Source organism: Chinchilla lanigera, unplaced genomic scaffold (genome assembly GCF_000276665.1).
Source record: "Chinchilla lanigera isolate Chin_1 unplaced genomic scaffold, ChiLan1.0 scaffold00009, whole genome shotgun sequence".
NCBI lineage: Eukaryota > Metazoa > Chordata > Mammalia > Rodentia > Chinchillidae > Chinchilla > Chinchilla lanigera.
In genome coordinates, this window is record NW_004955410.1 from 34008632 (window position 1) to 34027022 (window position 18391).

General features: G+C 36.9%; 1 protein-coding gene and 1 pseudogene across 1 annotated transcript in view; both read right to left on the bottom strand.

Annotated features, from left to right (window-relative positions):
* The window catches only part of Exoc4 (exocyst complex component 4), a 734966-nt gene that overhangs the window by 70807 nt on the left and 645768 nt on the right, over positions 1-18391 (bottom strand). The window lies entirely within an intron of this gene.
* Positions 1885-2521, bottom strand: LOC102005573 (annotated as a pseudogene).

An 18391-nucleotide genomic window follows, 5' to 3' on the forward strand; every position in this document is an offset into this window, starting at 1 on the left:
TTTTTTGTTTTTTCTCCAGTACTGGGAACCGAACTCACAACCTTGCGCTTGCCAGGCAGGCGCTTTTGCCGCTGAGCTAAATCCCCAGCCCTCTTTAGAATATTCCTGTTGATCAATTATTAATTTTAATTTCATGAGTTTTATTATATTAAACAATGAGTACTTAGGAAAAATATCAAAAAAAGTATTAAATTTTTAGTATTTAATGAGTTTATAAAAAAAGCATCAAAATTTTCAACATTGACTTTTTTGGTGCACAAAGTCTAAAAAATAACAACAAAAATAAATTCCTATATGAATGACAAGGAAAATACCAATAGAACTCTATAAAAAAATCTTTAAATCAATTATCATACCTAAGACAGTCTTCACACATGACAACAGCATGTTCCACATATACATATTGCTTACACTGACAGCACATGTGCTTTGCTTTCCTGGGCTTTTTGTAGGACATACTTCTGACAATTCAGTGGTGTTGATGTTTTCTCAGGAGGCTCTTATTACAGTATACAATGTGTAATTAACAGGAACATAAAATATCTTACATAAAATATAAATTATTGATATGCATTATGCATTTAGAATAAAAATGAACATTTTCACATCAGCTGTGTACTTGCTTACAAGACCTAAAAGATAACATCAAAAACCAAGACCTATGTGGACTACAATGTAAATACAAACAAAATTCTACCACAGAAATAATCTTTGCTTCAACTGTCATACCCAAGGCAGTCTTCACACATGAAAATTGTATGCTCCATACGCAAGTATTGCGTACAATGATAGCATGAATGTTTTGTTTTCCTGTCCTTTCTTGTATAGCCCAGATGACATCTTTGTGGTTTTCTTGTTGTAGTAGGTCTTTGTGATGCTGTACCTGCCTATTCAACTGTCAGCTCATAAGTGTGCTCCACAATTTCTCTGTGTAGTTTGCTGGGCAGAAACATTTTGTCTTCTGCTATAAATGCTGTCTTATGAGTTCCAGTCCCAGTCCTTTTAAGAAAATTTCTCCACAGTATTTTGCACTTGTTATTTTCTTTGTAAACTATCAGACTATTTATGCCATACATGTTTAAGATGGAGTAAAACACAACCATTGACCAATGCTTTGTGTTTCCAGTGACATCATAGCTGTTGCACGACTCATCCACAACATTTACTCCGCCTTTGGTTTTGTTGTAGAAAGTTACCATCTCAGGCTTCTGTTTTGTTGACATTTCCCTATTAATATTCCCATCACGGTGCAGTGTTGACATTAGCAGTACCAGTCTGTTTTTCTTTACTATATACGAGCCCAATATTACATCTTTCTGAAATCCAAAGACTGTACTATACAATTCTGTTTTGAAATTGCAAAATTTCATTTGGAATTCCTGCTTTGTTCCTGTGTACAGTTCTGACGCTGGTCAACTTGTGCAGATTTAATTTAAACTGGAAACCAGTAAACTGTCAAATATTACATTCTAATTAATTTGGGAGATGGGGCTAACAACTTTGTTCATAACAGCATTCGCTTTATTACTATATGAATAAGGACCTGGTGGCTGAGTTCCAGGATAAATTTCTACATTGAAAGCTTAATAAATCTTTGCATCTCTATGGGCATAAATTTTTATGCCATATTTTTTTTCAAGGTCTCAGTTTAAGTTTAATGGATGCTACAAAACTTCAATGAATGGGCTTGGCCCTGCTACTGGTATATCATACATTATCTGATGGTCTACCCCACAATGTATGGAGCTCAGGCCATAACTACCAGCAGAAGAAAAGATGGTTTCCTCACTCATGTAGAAAGGCATGTATTGCCCCATAACACATCTTGTAGTTAAAGCATGAAAAAAAAAATGCAAAAGAGCTTTTGTTTTCATGGCCCAATGTTCACTTCTGCTTGGAGAAATACTATTTGCTGTTCTGGACATCCGGCTTTGTAGTATTTCTGGCCAGCTTCCACCCAGCAGGGCACACTTCTCCATGTCTGTCAGTGAACTGGAAGGTATAAATGAGAATCAGAGTCTCATCCACAGAGCAGCCAACAGGAAGTTTGTTTACTGTGATCTGCCAAAGGATATCCTTATCAGCAACGATAAAGAGGCCCCTGAATGAGATGCCTTCATTAGCCCTTAAAATCCCATAATCCTGAGAAATGCTGTGCTTGAGATCTGACACTAAGGAATGTTCATAAGCCTCAATCTTCCTTGTTTCATGGGTGTGAGCCATGCCTGGTGACAGAAGTGAGAATCCATAGAAGCACCAATCACTTGGCAGTTAAGTTTCTTAAATTATTCTGTCCTGTCACTAAAAGCAATGGGCACACAAAGGTTAAGAGGGTAAAAGAAGAACACAGTATTTCTTTCTTTGTAGTCAGACAGGCTGGTATCTTTAAATTGACCATCTGGAACAACAGCTGTGCCTTTAAAGTTGGGGGCAGGGTGCCTGATTTTGGCATTTCCTGAAGACATCTTGGTATCAGCTGCTGTCACATTGGGATCTCTCAACTGTAGGCCACCCACACAGGGAGGAATAGGATGCTTATGCCATATTTTGAAGTATTTTTTTTTTCTTTGCATAAACCGCCTGAGGCTACAGTGACCATGAAACGCTGCAAGATGTTCATCAATAGTCATGTTTCAGAGGGTGTGTAAGTTGTTTGAGAATTACCAACAAATCTCTCAAACAATGACCAGCTAGCAGCCAGATTATCAGTTCTTTTTCTTATTTGGCCGGTTGTTTTGTCATCAAACCTCAAGCAATTTTCAAGGAAACCAAATCTCCTCAACGTCATTGATATTCTACAGACCTTAAGCCCACATCTATTGCTCTTCCATAACACTTTTACATTTCTGTGATTACCATGAAAAAGCCCTGCCAAGTGTTGCAGACCTATGAATGCTTTCAGTTCATCTAGTGATGTAACATAATAAATACATTTTGGAGTATGGCTATTGGTGCATACAGAATGTTGTCTCTGCATTTCAGCATTTGTGTATTTCACAACATCTTCTAGCATTTCATCTGTGACACACAACTTCCAAGACTGAAAGGCAGTACTGACCTTCGGTTCAATAGGTTTCATCCCTGCCGGGATTCTCACCATATTTTCAGACGTAGTTCCATTTGGTGGTGTGACCATTTTGTACCATTTGGAATAGTCAAATATGTACTCACATTGCTGTTTTCTTTGTCATCTGAATCAAGGAGGTCTGCATTCTCTGTATCTGTATCAATTAATTCTGGCTCACTGTCACAAGAACTTTGGCTCACATGACCAACATCAAAGTCATTATCATCTTCATCATCCATGCATGAGTAATTTGATGATTCACTTTTGACCTTCTCTAAAACTTGAAAATCTAGTTTTTCATGTGCCATATTGAATTGGGCTACTTCTACCAGAAAAATCAAAAGAGAACTTTTTATAAAACAAATCTTAAATGCACAGAAATTTAGCAGTGAGCATTTCATGGGTAGGACTTAACCAGTTGCTGCTTTGGAGCTCCTGTACAAACCTTACCATTTATCTGCCAAGTGGATGAATGCACAGATGGGTTTTTGCTTTATTCAGGTATAGCTACTGTGACTCACACCCACATCCCATTATGGTACAATACATGTTTTCATAACGGAAGAGTGGTGTGGATGTGTTTTACTCCCTGTGATACTCAGGTAAACATATGCAAAACCTGTTACATGAGGCATTATGTGCATAAAAATCCCAGTTTGACATTTTTGCACACATGTACACATCTTGCTGTTTGTCATACCAAGTGGGTAAACACAGAGATTGCTTACTCTGTCCCCCAAGTGCAGCTGCTAAGATGCACAGCTGGCTACTACTATGCTAAAGTATAAATTTACAGTAGAAGAGTATGGGATGGGTTGTTGTAACCCAGTGTTACGCCTTACTGGCTACAACTCTTTTTCCTCTACCTAAATGCCTATAGGATATCCTACCAGCAAGTCAGTGTCAGATACAGTACCACAGCTCCAAGTTGGAACTTTAATGACAGCTAATTTTATCCTCAGTGTTTGTAATTGCTTTGTGCTACCATTCCTACTTCTTAATTCTTTCCCTTGAATTATTTGCAAACTACACAAGCTAATCTCTCATCCTGACCCTAGTGCTCAATACAGTTCAGGCACTTGATTAAGTGTTTGTTAATATATTGTTTATCTATTTATGAAGCCTAGTGGCTTCTGGAATGGGTATGTGACCTTCACTAGATAAAGTATCTCCTATTTTATTAACATCTAATTTGAATTTTCTTAGGATAAAGATGTCTTTTCCTCCTTAGTTGCTGTAAAGTTTCTTAGTAACTCTTTCTGATGCTCTTTCCTGAGACACACTTTCTAATACTTAGCTACTTTTCTGCAACAGATCTCAGTTTGTGTCACTATGCCAATTCACTTGTTTACTCGGTCTTTTTCATTTCCCAAATCATCTACAACCTAGTTTGGAGTTCTTTTGCTATGCTTCTACATAAAAAAATTTGTTTGGAAACTTTATTATTTTATATCCTATTTCAAAGGCAGTAGTTCTTCTATTCCCAAATAATAACTAGTAACTGACTTTGAACTAGGTAAGGCAATTGATTTTGAAAAACAACATATAAACTGACATTGTTCAGTGGAATTCTGATTTCAAAGGATGGGGACATATCCAACATTTAAATTAGACCTTGCCCCACCACCTATTTTGTCCTAGAAATATAGCCTGCTGTATAAAATAGAGCTGCAAACCAATGAATCCTTTTATATCTAAATCATTGTGCAATAAGAACTCCCAGACTTTTCACTGTTTCCATGAATGGGAGCTCTCTTTTGTCCACTTTTACAGGTGATGAAGGGCAAATAGAAGAGACTTAAAAAATTCTGGTGGGAGTCGTGAAAGAAATTTGTTATCAGAAAGTAAAAAAAGACATAAGGGTCTGGAAACCGGAGGGTAAGGTGGAGGTACGTTATTTATATTTGCTTTTTCATTTTTCAGAGTTTTCCACAAACATGGCATGTCTATTTATTTTTCTACTTTTTTATTTTATAGATAGCAAAAAACCCAATGAAAATGATATGGAATTTCAAAACAAGGTGACAAGAAATTAACATTGGTTATTATATTGCATATTCTTGTCTTCAAAGTAGTTGCTCACATTACAAGATATAGGCATGCAAAATTGATCAAACAATATAAACACTAACTGTTCCTTTCAATGAACTGATAGAAATTAGTAGCACTTTTCTAAGCCCTAGTCACTTAAGTGACAATATATTTCAGTTAAAAACATGTGCTTTGTGAATATGGAGGAAACTTTTTTTTTCTTTTTTCCGGTACCAGGAATCGAACTCACAACCTTGTACTTGCCAGGCAGGTGCTGTGCCACTGAGCTAAATCCCCAGCCCTTATGGGGGAAACATTTTGTATGTGAGTGTAGGAGCGGGAGATCTACTTTCTTTTCTGTTAAATGATCGTGTGTTAAACCTCTTCTTCTTTCCATTCAAGAGATGATGGACAACACAACTTCTAAGAATTCCATAGAATTTTTCTTTTGAAATGTCACATATTTTCCTAAGTACAGATAGTAACTCTTGGGGGAAGAAAGACTGTGCCTCTCTCACTCACTGTGCAGCTTAATGTCTGAAATGTTCAATAATTTTTATTTGAAACTACACTACTATAAGACTGTCCTTACCTCCGAAAGGACTAAACCATTGTGAAGTACTTGCACTTAATTTTAAGGGTGGTGTTTAATTTTTAACTCTTTTCCTGCTGCTTCCCGGAATATAATTTATCCTTTTACTTGTTATGAATTCCAGAACAAATTTCTTTAACAGCTCTAAGCCTTGCTTTCCTCAGAGAGTTGTGGTGTGGACCAAAATGGGAAATGTGGTACCTAGCACTGTGTACATTTAGAGCTATCCTTGAAATTCTAGTCACTCTCCTATGGACTTAGTAGCTTTCATTTTGCATTGTATTTACTCATAGCATCTCTAGTAGACTGAGATCTGTGGGGACAAACACATCAACTTATTCTTTCTGGCATCTCTTAATCGTATATAGTTGGTCCTGCTTATACTCAGCAGAGTGCTGATAATGCTTGCTGAATTTAACCTTCAAGTTAAGGACAAATCAAAGCATTTTATACCCATTTAAAAAATTATATCTCCATAATGCTTTTAGCCTAATATCTTCCAGATTATTAGCCTAGAACATTATGTTTTTTTAGGCTAAGAAACTGTATGAGCATTGGAAACTAAAGAATTACTCCAAATATTTATCTGTATAGAAAGAACAAGAAGGCTCATGTAAGGCCCATTCTGAAGAGCAATACAAAAAATAAGAGGTAAGTTAAAAATGGATATTTGTTCCCTTAGGCTACCATGGGATAAGAACCCAATTTTGCATCAACAGTGCACAGCTCTGTGTAGAGACAGTCTCATCCAGTTACTCAGGAAACAGTGCTTGATGGTAACAAGTATAACCCGGTCCTCTGTGCATTTAGCTTTAGTATCCTATCTACACACTTGCACCCAGCACAGACACATGATCTTTATACCTTGTGATTGATTATGCAGACCCCTGTCTCTTTCAGTCCTGGGGAGAAACATTAAGATTGATTTTTTTCCCTTTATTTCAAATAATCCTCCCGGAGGCTTTGTAAGAACCTCATCATCTACTAAAAAGGCAGGTGGTGTGGCCAATTCAGCTCCTGGTAGATATGAAAGAGAAATGAGGGGGAAAAGCTAATGAATATCTCCAGTCTTTTTTCTTGAAAAGCGCTATTGTGGAGTTATATTAGATTTCCATGGATTTTGTGAGCCTTTTGTATTTCTGCAAAACCCTACATCAAAGGACATCTTAAAGTATTAACAAATACTAAACCAGATATTTTAGGTGAATAAGTGACATGGATTTAGGTAATAAGATAATTTTTGAGGCAAAAATATTACAGAGAAGAGAAAGAACATTTGTCTCTGTGTTCAAACAGGATCCTACTAGCTTTATAGAACTTGTAAACTTTCCAAAGAGCCTTAGGAGATGGCTTATTCACTGAGTAAATTAGAATCACTAGGTTCACTTACAAAGGGTAAAACTGAAACAAACAGCAGTAAAGCATGGATTCCAATATGACACAGCAAGAAAGTGCCCACACATGGGGACAGAACTAAAGGAGTGCACTGAAAGTGTTAGGTGGAATCCTGCTTCGATTTACCTTTTCCCACTTGCCTTTTTTTCATGAAATTTCTTTTTCAGGCAGTTGCATCACCCATAAATTTTGGCTTGAAGTGAGAAATAATCATTACTCTGTATAACCTTACTTTTATCTTTGTATCTCAACGTACCTGTGGGTTTCTGGGACCAGAAAGTGTCACTTATAGTAATCGGGAAGGTACCTTTGGAGGCAGAGAGACTTAAGATCAAAAATCTGACTTTCTCCTGTGTGTTTCTATAATGGATTCTCTGTCTGTAAGAGAAAGATCATCATACCTAACTCACAGAATTCTGATGATTAAATGTGAAAATCTACCAAGGAATAGAAGAACATTTGACATACAAATGGTTGCTACAAGGCAACTACTACTCCTACTACTCCTACTATTATTCTTTATTCAATAAAGATGTGTTAAGTGACTATCTAACAAAAGCCAGTCTCTGTACTTATGTAGACACTGGTGCACTGGGTTTGCTTTACATATCTAATGACAAAACCTGAGAGTAGCTCTTACTACAGAGGAAAATAAGCAGAAACCTAGACGCTTGGCAACCCTGTTCCTATTGCTGTGTGGACAGCAACATACAACTGATTTGTCTGGAGACAGAGCTGGCCCTGCCAGCAGGCATGGAAAAGCATTGTGACTAGCTATGTGGTTGGTATGGGCTCCTTTGAAGCATGCTGGAAATAAGAAATACAGAGAGAATTAACTTGCTGACACACAGTACAGAATTTGCAGGTATAAATCTCTTTAAAACAATTTCTCCTCTGTGAATATAAGTGTGGTCACTTCTTCAGTATGTGGTAAAGATAACAGTTAAATATTTCCACTTTATTCTCTCTTGGGTCAGATATTCCCTATGTAGGCTAAATTGATGTGCTGGTACTATACACATATTGACTAATGCCTTGTGAAGTTTAATAATATATGACCATATTTTTGTCTTTATGCATTAGTAACACCTGAATACTATTCACACATTCATTCTAGTTTTCCATATAATCCATGGGATAATTAATAGTCCATATAGATACTTCCAGAAGAAACTTTCCTAAAAAGCAAAACATTACTAATCTATCCCTATAACCTTCAAGAAGAGATCATTTGTCCATCAGCTGATTACATGATTTCAGGATATTGCCTGAAAATCTAAATAACTTTTTCTAAGTAAAAGAATATGACTACTCTCATATTAAGTATGAATGAAATTTTCCTATCTACATTTTTAATTGATTACCATTTCTTTTGGAACAGCCCCAAAAGCTGTGGATAAATTCTGATTCAACCACTTACTAAGTGAATAATATGTTAGGCAAGTTATTAAACTTGTCAATCAGAGAGACAATATTTTTAGCCTCAAAGGGTCAATGTTAGGACAATATAAACACATAATAAAGGCTCAGTAAATCTAAATTATTATTTCTCAACCTCCTGGTAAGAACCAGGGACCAGTGAAATTCCTAGACTCATCCCCCTACCAAAAACCTTGTTTTCATGACTAATGGTCAAAAATGAAATGATATATGTATAGACACACTAAGACATTTGTGTTTTACAAAATATGACATTTTGAACTCAAGGCATCACAAAACACAAGCAATGTACAAACCAGTGAAGATATGCAGGAGGAAAAAAAGATTAAGAGTAGCAGATTTGAATTTTATCTTATCATCTATAAAAGGGAAGAATGATTTTCTCCAGAACTGTAGAGATGGTACTTCAGACAGGCATGTGGTCACGGTAGTTTGGGGGAAAGCAAGAAATGATGTTTAGAAGCAGTTCAGGAGGAGACAATACTTTCTTACATTATCTGGAAGAGAATGACCCTCATGATCACTCCTTTACCAATGAAAGAATGCCTGTGGATCTTACTGCTTTAGCAAAGTGAACCTAGGAGTTATTTTAGGAATTCAAAATATTATTCAATAAAGCTTTGAAACTGTTCATGTGTTGAAGAGATTAGATCTGCCTTATACAACCATGACCTGAAAGGTCATGCTTATATTTGTACTCTGAATCAGCATTTATTTTATGACCACAGCTTACTTCTCTTCTGCCAAAGGCATGATGAGAAGAGGGGAAAAAGAATACACATGGGTGTGATTCCATATGGTTTAGATAAGGAGTAATGATTATGAATTTAAACAGCCATTACTGGCTCTATGCAGTTTTGCTGTGAAATAATAGAAATTGTCACCAAAAGAGACAGGTATTGGGTATAAATTATTTTAACATGCACATAAAGACACCGATAAATCAGGTGTTCTATTAAGGTTTAAAACAGCTGAGTCAGTATTATTTGGGAAAGATGCTTTTCCTATTTACTACTGTAGGGCTCTTGTTATTTTATTTGCTTTCTTAAAATACATTACCCTTCACACTACCCTAGACTAAATTAACGGTAGAAAGTGAAGGGAAAACAGCCTTGTGTCCTTGTCTGTTGTCATCACAGCATCCTCCCCAGCTGCTTTTCTGGAAGCAGAGGAACATTTTCTAACCTCCTGCCTGTCGGGCTTGGGCTTTGCATTGTGCTACAGAACTGCGCCCCCAAAAGATGCACAGGAAGGAGAAAGTATTCTCATGCAGTGGCAGAAAGATACTCAGGCAGCTGGCAAATAAGAGGCTTGTGGAAGCTTCCATGAGAGCTTCTGCAAACAGCTGCTTCTTCGCTGCAGGTAGATGAACCCATGGGGTTCCATTTCCTGACTTTCCTGAGAGTCACCAGCTACTTTTCTTGCTTTCTGCTTCTCTCCAACTGTTTTCTAAGACTTTAAATGATTTTTAAAACTTCTATTTCCTTGTATTAAACTCTCGTTGGAAATATCTAAACTGGTTTCTGTGCTCCTGACTGAGCCTTGATGAGTGAATACAACTTTCTACTCACATTTGGAGGGCAAAGGAGCGGGATAAAGTGTCACCCAGAAACCTTGGATTCTCCTTTCTACGGAATGTTATAAGCTCCAAGGCAAGGGCTTTCAGAAGGGGCTCTGCAGACTTCCTGACCTTTCCACCTCCATGCCTGTCTTTCCTTTCCCCAGCTTATTGAGAGAAGTTCTACTTTTGTTATCCGATTAAGATTTAGCAGAGCAATTCTGCTAGAAGAAAGGGTTCTGCTGCTGAAAAACAAGAAAGAAAAGGTGTTTATAAGCAAAAGACTTAGTCATGAGCAAGCAAGTGTCCACTGCCCTCCACATTCTAACTGACATCAAAACTGGGGAAAAAGTCAAACATTTAAATTATGGAATACTTTCTATAGGCTGAGGATGAGTGGTGGGAAAATCTTATGCACAGTAATATTTATTTGGAAACAAGTAAACTGCTTCTCCGTTTTCTTTATTATTTTAGCTATATGATCTCTAGTGTTTTGTCTTTTTACATTTACTGAGTATTTAATCAATTAAAAGTTTCTCTTATTCTCCAAAACACATTCCAAGATTCCCTTCCAAAGTAGATGCAGTCTTCCTTTCAGAAAATGTTCCACAGAACCATTTTTGTTTCTAATTTTTCAGAAAATTGTGCCATGGGCTTCTCTACTATTTTCTAAATAAGTTCCTGGTTAAAGATATAGACTTTGACAAGCACCTAGGTTGTTCTCATATCTTAGCTACTGTGACTATTACTGCAATAAACATGGGTATGAAGTTGGCTTTTTGATGTGCTAATTTCATTTCCTTCAGTTATTTACCCAGGAATGGCATAGCTGGATCATATGGAAGATCGGTTTTTATTCTTTGGAAAACCTTTATGCTAGCTGAACAGATAAAGAGAACATAGTGTACATACACAATGGAGTATTATCTAGCCATAAAGAATGAAATCTTATTTGCAGCAAAATAGATAGAACTGGAGATGATTAGCTTAAGTGAAATCAGCCAGGAACAGAAAGACAAGTACCATGTGTTTACTTTCATATGTGAAAACTAAAAAATTCAATCTTAATGTAGAATAGCATTTACTAGATGTTGGACATTATGGATTAGGGCAGCAGGGAGAGACAGAGGTTAAATAAGCAGGTACCAAAGCATAGCCGGATAGAAGGAATAAGTTCCAATGTTCCACAGCACAGTAAGGTGACTATAGTTCATAATAATCTAATATATATTTTATGAAGGTCTGGAAGAGAGAGCTTAAAGGCTCCAAATATAAATAAGGAAGGAAATTCTTGTTACCCTGATTTAATCACTACATGCTTGAATACATGTGTTGGAATATTACATTGTCCCCTATTAATTTTATACAGTTATTACATTTAATTAAAAAAGATACAGACCTCAACAAAACAGACTTCTTAGCAAGGTCACTCAATCTGGATTTCTTTCAATAATTCTATAAAAGATTCAGCTTAACACCGAATGTATCTTCCAAACTCTTTATTTATGAACATACTAGTGGGTTATAACTTCTGGCATTCACAGTTTAGAGTCCATGGATGATAAACCTTTTAGAACTTTCAATGATAAATAGCTGGCTGCAGCACATGTGCCATAGGTTTAACATCACTGGTTTAGACCATCAGCCCTTTGGCAAATAGATTAAAGGCGTGAAATTAAGAAAGAATCAAAAGTGATCAAGATATGATAGACTACCCAACAATGAATGTGATTATTATGTATCTCAAACCTAAAATGCACTAAAAATATTGCATAAAATTACCTTCTGGAGGCTTGTATAAAGTATATACCAAACATACTTGAATTTCATGTTAAGACTTGGGTATCATTCCCAGAACATCTCATTACGTTTATGAAATATTCTAAAACCTAAAAAAAATTCAGAATCTGAAATACTTCCACTCTCAAGCCTATTAGAGCAGGGATACTCAACCTATATTATATTTTGTTAAAACTACCTAGTATATTGTAATTCAATTTTTATAGTATAAAATCTCCCTCATCATGAATTATAGTTGTTCCTCAGAATACACAGGGATTGGTTCCAAGGACCTTCCATGGAAAACAAAATCTGAGGATGCTCAAATCCCTTAAATAGGGTAGGGGAGACAGCTCAGAGGCACAGAACTTGCCAGGCAAGCACAAGGTCCTGTTTGATTCCCAGTACTCCCTGCAAATCCCTTAAATAAAGTGATACAGTATTTAGACATAACTTATGCACACACTCTAGTGAACTTTAAACCATATTTACATTATCTCTAATGCCTACAAAGAAAATGCCATATAAATAGTCTTTATACTGTATTTTTTAGGAAGTAATGACAAGAAAAAAGTCTTCACGTGTTTAGTACAGATGCAACGTTTTCTCCTGAATATTGCTGAATCCACAGATGCAGAGCCTGAGTACATGGAGTGCTGACTGTACTCTCTTATAGCAGCAACAAACAGACTAGACACGTCTTTACCAACTATCACTCATTTTAACACATCAGGTTCTAACTTGTCTCTTTGCTTCAAAAATTATGCCTCTCCAACATATATCCTAAAGTTTCACAAGAGAAATCCTCCCAAAACACCACCTGATCATGTTTCTTATATCTACAATCTTCTCTCAATATCTTGGCATTGTTCTCCAAATAAAATCTCAGCTGGTCCTTGTGTACATCTCTAGCTTCTCTGTTGGTTCCCTAGAGTAAGCCCCATACATGAATTATCCCTAGAGTGACACCTATGATTACATGAATTATCCCAAACTCATCAGTTTCTTTCCCTTCATAGCTTTTTCTCTTATGTGGATCATCCTCTATAATATGACCTTCAATCTCTTCGACAATTAGTATCAGAGGTCATCTTTAGAAAGGCATCCCTGCTACTTATATTCCCCTACAGCTGTATACTTCTACAAAATTCCTATCATATATGCGTTTTCTCTATCATGGGCAAGTCACATTCTAGTGAACCATTTTTACTCTGTCTTTTTCATGACTTATTAAACCCCTACAAGCAGAGACTGGGTCTTGTTTATTCCTGTCCCACAGCTTAGCACATAGTGGTAATGTTATTCGTTAAATTGAACTGACTCATAAAAAAATGAATGAATGAGTATCTTCCCTGATGGTCCCATAAAATAGTGCTTCCCTAGATCAATTTGTGTTAGATAAGTTCCAGAGGGCACATGATTTATGAATTCCTGTCTATACATGTCACCACTGTGATTACCCAGCTGAGTATGTATCTATTTGTTTCCTCAGGATGCCTGCGTAAGATGGACACTGAATCAGGTGGCACCCGGGAGCATAATAGGGGAGTTAGAGGTCAAAGGCAAAATTAGAAAAGCCAAATTTCCTTTTCTGTATAATACCAATTTCAGTATCTTCTCATTCTCTACCACTCAAAGAACCCACAACATATAAAGTTACAAAAAAATTCCCCAACACACAGAATGGAAATACTTAAATTACTGCATTTACAGTGTTGCTCTCAGAACAACCTCCTGAGAGGTAAGGACTTAAATATTCCTCTCTCTATATATCCTGTCACACTGTTTTCAAAATGTACTTTGAACTTACTGAAGCAATTCTGATATTTGAAGTTGGTTAAAAAGTTATTGTATCTGTTTTTACTAGGTAAGAGACAAATGATTAAGAGAAAAGTAAAGGACTTATAAATCCAGACAGTAGAAAAAAAATGTCCAAGAATCATCAACATAGATTTTGAGAAGAAAATGTGTACTTGCTTTTTTCTTCTGATGAAAGACTGGTAAAAATTTCTCACTTCCTACAGCGTAAATCATAAATACAGTGGATGGACTGATTATCTGCAATGAAAGGTGCTAAAAGGACAGAAAAGACAAGGAGGCAGAGAGAGCTCATTTTAGCTTAATGAAACGTAACACGGCTCTCAGATCAATATCTCAGTTTCCATCACTGGCCAAACATAGGTATTTTTTATTCTTTAGATTTCTCTCTATAAAATAGAAATGATGATGTCAGTTTTCTACTTAGCTCAGAAGGTGGCTATGGGAATGAACCAATGGATGACTGCAGTGTGAGGTACAAATGTAAAGGAGTAGGGAAGTTTGCGGGGGCTACCTCAGGAAGCCAAAGAGAAAGGGCAGCAATTTAAAAGTTGACACAACTTCACAGCTCCCTTGGGATCTCTGATTGCTGGTGTTGAGGAAGACAGCGGTGCTCAGTGATGCTCAGAGTGATGCAAACTCATTTGAGATGAGCTGTGATAAGCAGGTCTGACCTCGGATCCATCAGCTCACTAACCACTAAGGACAGAGACTCCAAACTGCCACTGGAGATAAAGAGCCAGCTAAACACTCGATTAGTTTTTCATTTTGTGAATTAATGTCCTTCATGGATTGTATACACTAACCACTAATGAAATGTCTCCTTCCAACTGCCTGGGGTACTCCTCACTGACTTCGCAAGAACGCATAAATTTTACAGGGAAATTAGCACATTTAAGGAGGCAATCACTCCTTTAAAGAGGTTTGCTTTCCAGGAGTTTCTGCAAACATCCTGCCTTATGAAAAACTGCCTCTTTATAAGTTATCTATTTAATTACCTTTATAAAAACCAAAGAGGTAAAAAAAAAAATCCTTCAAAAAATTTTATCTGTCTATCCATCTACCCATCCACCCATCCACCCATCCATCCATCAATCCATCTTACATAAATGCCCAGATATAAGCTGAGAATATGTATTCAAAAACCCAACAACTCTAAAGGCATATTAGTCTTCCACAACAATATCCACCTCTTCCAAGTTAGGTTTTTTCCTCTGTTTGCCAAGGTGCTATACATCTCTATTCTTGTAGAATTCAAACCTTTGATGCACATATGAGTTATGATAAAATTGTATTTAAATTAAAATAAATTATCACAGAAAAAGACACATTCCCAGTTCCCCTCAAATGTCCCTTGGGTTGAAAATACTTAACCCACTGTTCTTGCTACTTTCTGAAGAAGTTTCTGGAAGTCTTTCCCATGCCTTCAGTCTTATTGTCATGGCTACCTTCATGTCCTGAACCAATGTAAATGTTCACCTTTGATGATCATTTTGACTTTGGGGAAGAGCCAGGAGTTGCACAGTACCAAATCCAGTGAGTAAGGTAGATGAGGACACACTGTAATGTTTTTATGAGTCTGCCTCTCTGTTGGATGGTGACTGCAGGAGCCCTCACTGCACTTTTGATCATATTTTATAAAGACACTCAAAAAAGACGACTTCCTGAACTACTTCCGAAAGTGTCAAGAGTGATAGCATAAGTGTATTCAATCTGAAGAGTACTCTGAGGGGGATTAATGGCAATGTGTCCTTCATTGTAACAATTATTAAAAATTTATACATTGACTGTATGTTTTGATTAGCCCTTGTAATGGTATTTCATTTCTCTTGGACCTAGGACCTCTGTATCTTACCGTATGGTTACGGTTAAGGGTCTCTTCTTAGCCTTTAACCAGCTTTTCTGTGGATTTTTCATTTAGAAAACATTTCATAAAGATGCAGCAGTAATTTGGGAATCATTGTAAGGTCTGAGAAGAAGTCAGTCAGTGAGGAAAAGGATGGTGAGTCTGGGGAAGGTCATTCGGAAACAAGTTGCCTGGTGGTGGCTGTTTGCTCTATGGCTATTTTGAACCAGTGAAGCCCAGGCTGATAAAACTCAAGTGTAAAAGCCTGCACGAAAATATGCACTGACTTTTTTCAATTGGGCTGGTTTTCTTTTTTTAATATAAAAAGTTATGATCTAACATAAAGAACTAGTTAAGAAGCCGGGAGGTCTGAGTGCTACGATTGGGTCTTTCACTGATTTTTCTATGAGGGTTTTGGGATTTATTTTCTTCCCCAAAGATTTATATACTGCTTATTTTCCTAAGAACTTGAAGTTCTTTCTCATATATTACTGGCTTATTAGCCTTGCGGATTTTAATTAAAAAGATTTCACAGGGGCATACATACATAATAAAAACATTCTCATAAAATATATAAGACAAGTTCCTATTTCTATACTTACCATTCCTAACATTCATCCTTTCAGGATGAACTACCCATTTATTCTTCTCTCTATAATCTTTAATATTTTCTAGGTAACTGTGTTAAAAATAAAACAAAAACCTCTGTACTGATTTAACTCATGCCTTATAAAGGCAGTGGCCTCAGGAGGCTGTAAGCCCCAAAGCAGCCAAGACCACGTACCTCCTGGTGACCTTTGAATCCCTCTGACCTAATACAGTCCTGGGCACCGAACAGGCTGAATGACTACAGTAACAGAATAAATGAACAATATCATTTCTAGCCCAGCGACAGTTCTATTTTCCTGTTTCCTTTATGGGAGTTCTTACCTTCCTTTTTGACAGTCTAGTGTCATGGAATATCTTCTAATAATTTAAGTGTAAAATCAGTCTTTTCCCCAAATCTTTGACCCTATAATAATCTCACTGGGGCTTTGGTGCCCACAACATCTAGCATTTTATTACCTTCCTTTCATGCTTGGCCTTTTTCATCAGAAGCACCCGAGTGCTGGCATTTCTTTTACCTTTGGGCTGTCTCCGATCTAGAGAAAAGATCTTAAGGGCTTGAAATTCCTGTTTTTCATTGTGGTATATATCTTCTAGTTTTTATAACAATAGTACTTAAGGAAGGCTACTGGTTTTATTGTTGGCCAATTAGCATTTATTAAATAGTATATACTCTAAAAATGTTCATTTTTTCCATTTAAATGTATGAGCAATTCAGTGCTCTGAGCACTTTAAATGTGGCTATCTTCCTTCTCCCCAGTCAAAACAAAACAGGAGCCCTGAAATCACCTTTTGGCGATATCTAATCTGGGGAAGCAAGGGGAGGCATACATACAGTGCGAGGCTATCTGAAGCCATTTGGTCAGGGGGAAGTCCATGAAAGGCAGCTGCAGGCTGCTTGGGATCACCTCTCTGTTTACAAAATGCTTGCCACCCCAGTATTTCAAAAGCATCCCTACATGTACAGCATGTAAAAACATATTGAAATCCTCTTCAGATCACAATACATCTGTTCTAAGAGGCTGAATGGGAGACGCCAAGGGAACATTAACTCAGAATTTCCTAACTTGAGTGCAATTAAAATCTCAGCCACAATGTGGAATTAATGTAGCCCTCTGCATTTTAAATACATATTATAATTAAATGACACCCATCTGTAGAATACGAGACTGCATTTTTATTGAGGATTTCAAATGATATAATCTGTTCCTATGAAGCAAAAATGGCACGGTTCATGTTTCCAAAAACCTCAAAAGAATTATATAGATCTGGCATAAGCACATGTGGTGACACTCAATTTTGCGTAAATTTAAATCTATTTAACTTGTATGATAAGTGTTGTTTGTGTGTGAAGATTAAAATTGCGTATAAAGAGTAACAGAAAATAAAGAGCACAGCCTTTTAAACGTTTTGAGTTGCGTCTCAGCAGAGGCTGATGAAGGGAACCAGAGGGTGAAGGCAGCCCCGCTTTACCTTGCTAGAGCAAGGCAGTGACAGTAATTGTCTCGAATGAATTTAATTTAATGATACTGTTCTCTAAGGTAAAGGTATGTTAATGAGCCCAAACTCAACATACAGACAGGACACACACTTGGGAGTTGCATAATTAGCTAAGATAGAAAGGTTTTGGGTATGTTTAAAATTTCTTAGGAAAATGAACTATACCAACAACAAGTAGTGAGCAAATGCATCATTTTGTATTTAGGACTGTTATTTAGTATACTTTCTTGATGTGGTATTTCCACAGTAAAAATAACAGAAAGCTCCAGACAAGAAGGCGATAACTTGGTTTTATACAGGTCTGTCAGTGGCACTGTGTTAACGTGTTACCTCATGAGAAGGAGGCATTAGCTCTTGGTTTTCCATTTATAAACTAACTGCAAGAGGTATTAGGAGTATCAGTGTGGGTACTGGAGTCACTGCAGTTTTTCCCCCCACTACTGAGGATTTAACTGAGGGCTTTTACATTGAGCTACATCCCAGCCTTTTTTTTTTTTTTTTTTTGAGACAGGGTCTCTGTAAATGCTGTCTGTGACTGTTGTTATTCCTCCTGTGTCAACTTCATTGGATTAAGAAGAGCCTAGTTGATTAGTAAAGCTTGCTCATGGGTGTTTGGGTGGGTTATAGAGGCATGGCCTTGGATACTGTATATATTCCCTGGCCCATTTCTCACTGGCAGTATTCCTCTGTTCTGCCTTTTGGTTTCCACGGGATAAGTAGCTCTATTCCTCCAGGCCCTTCCACCATGCTATTTCTGCC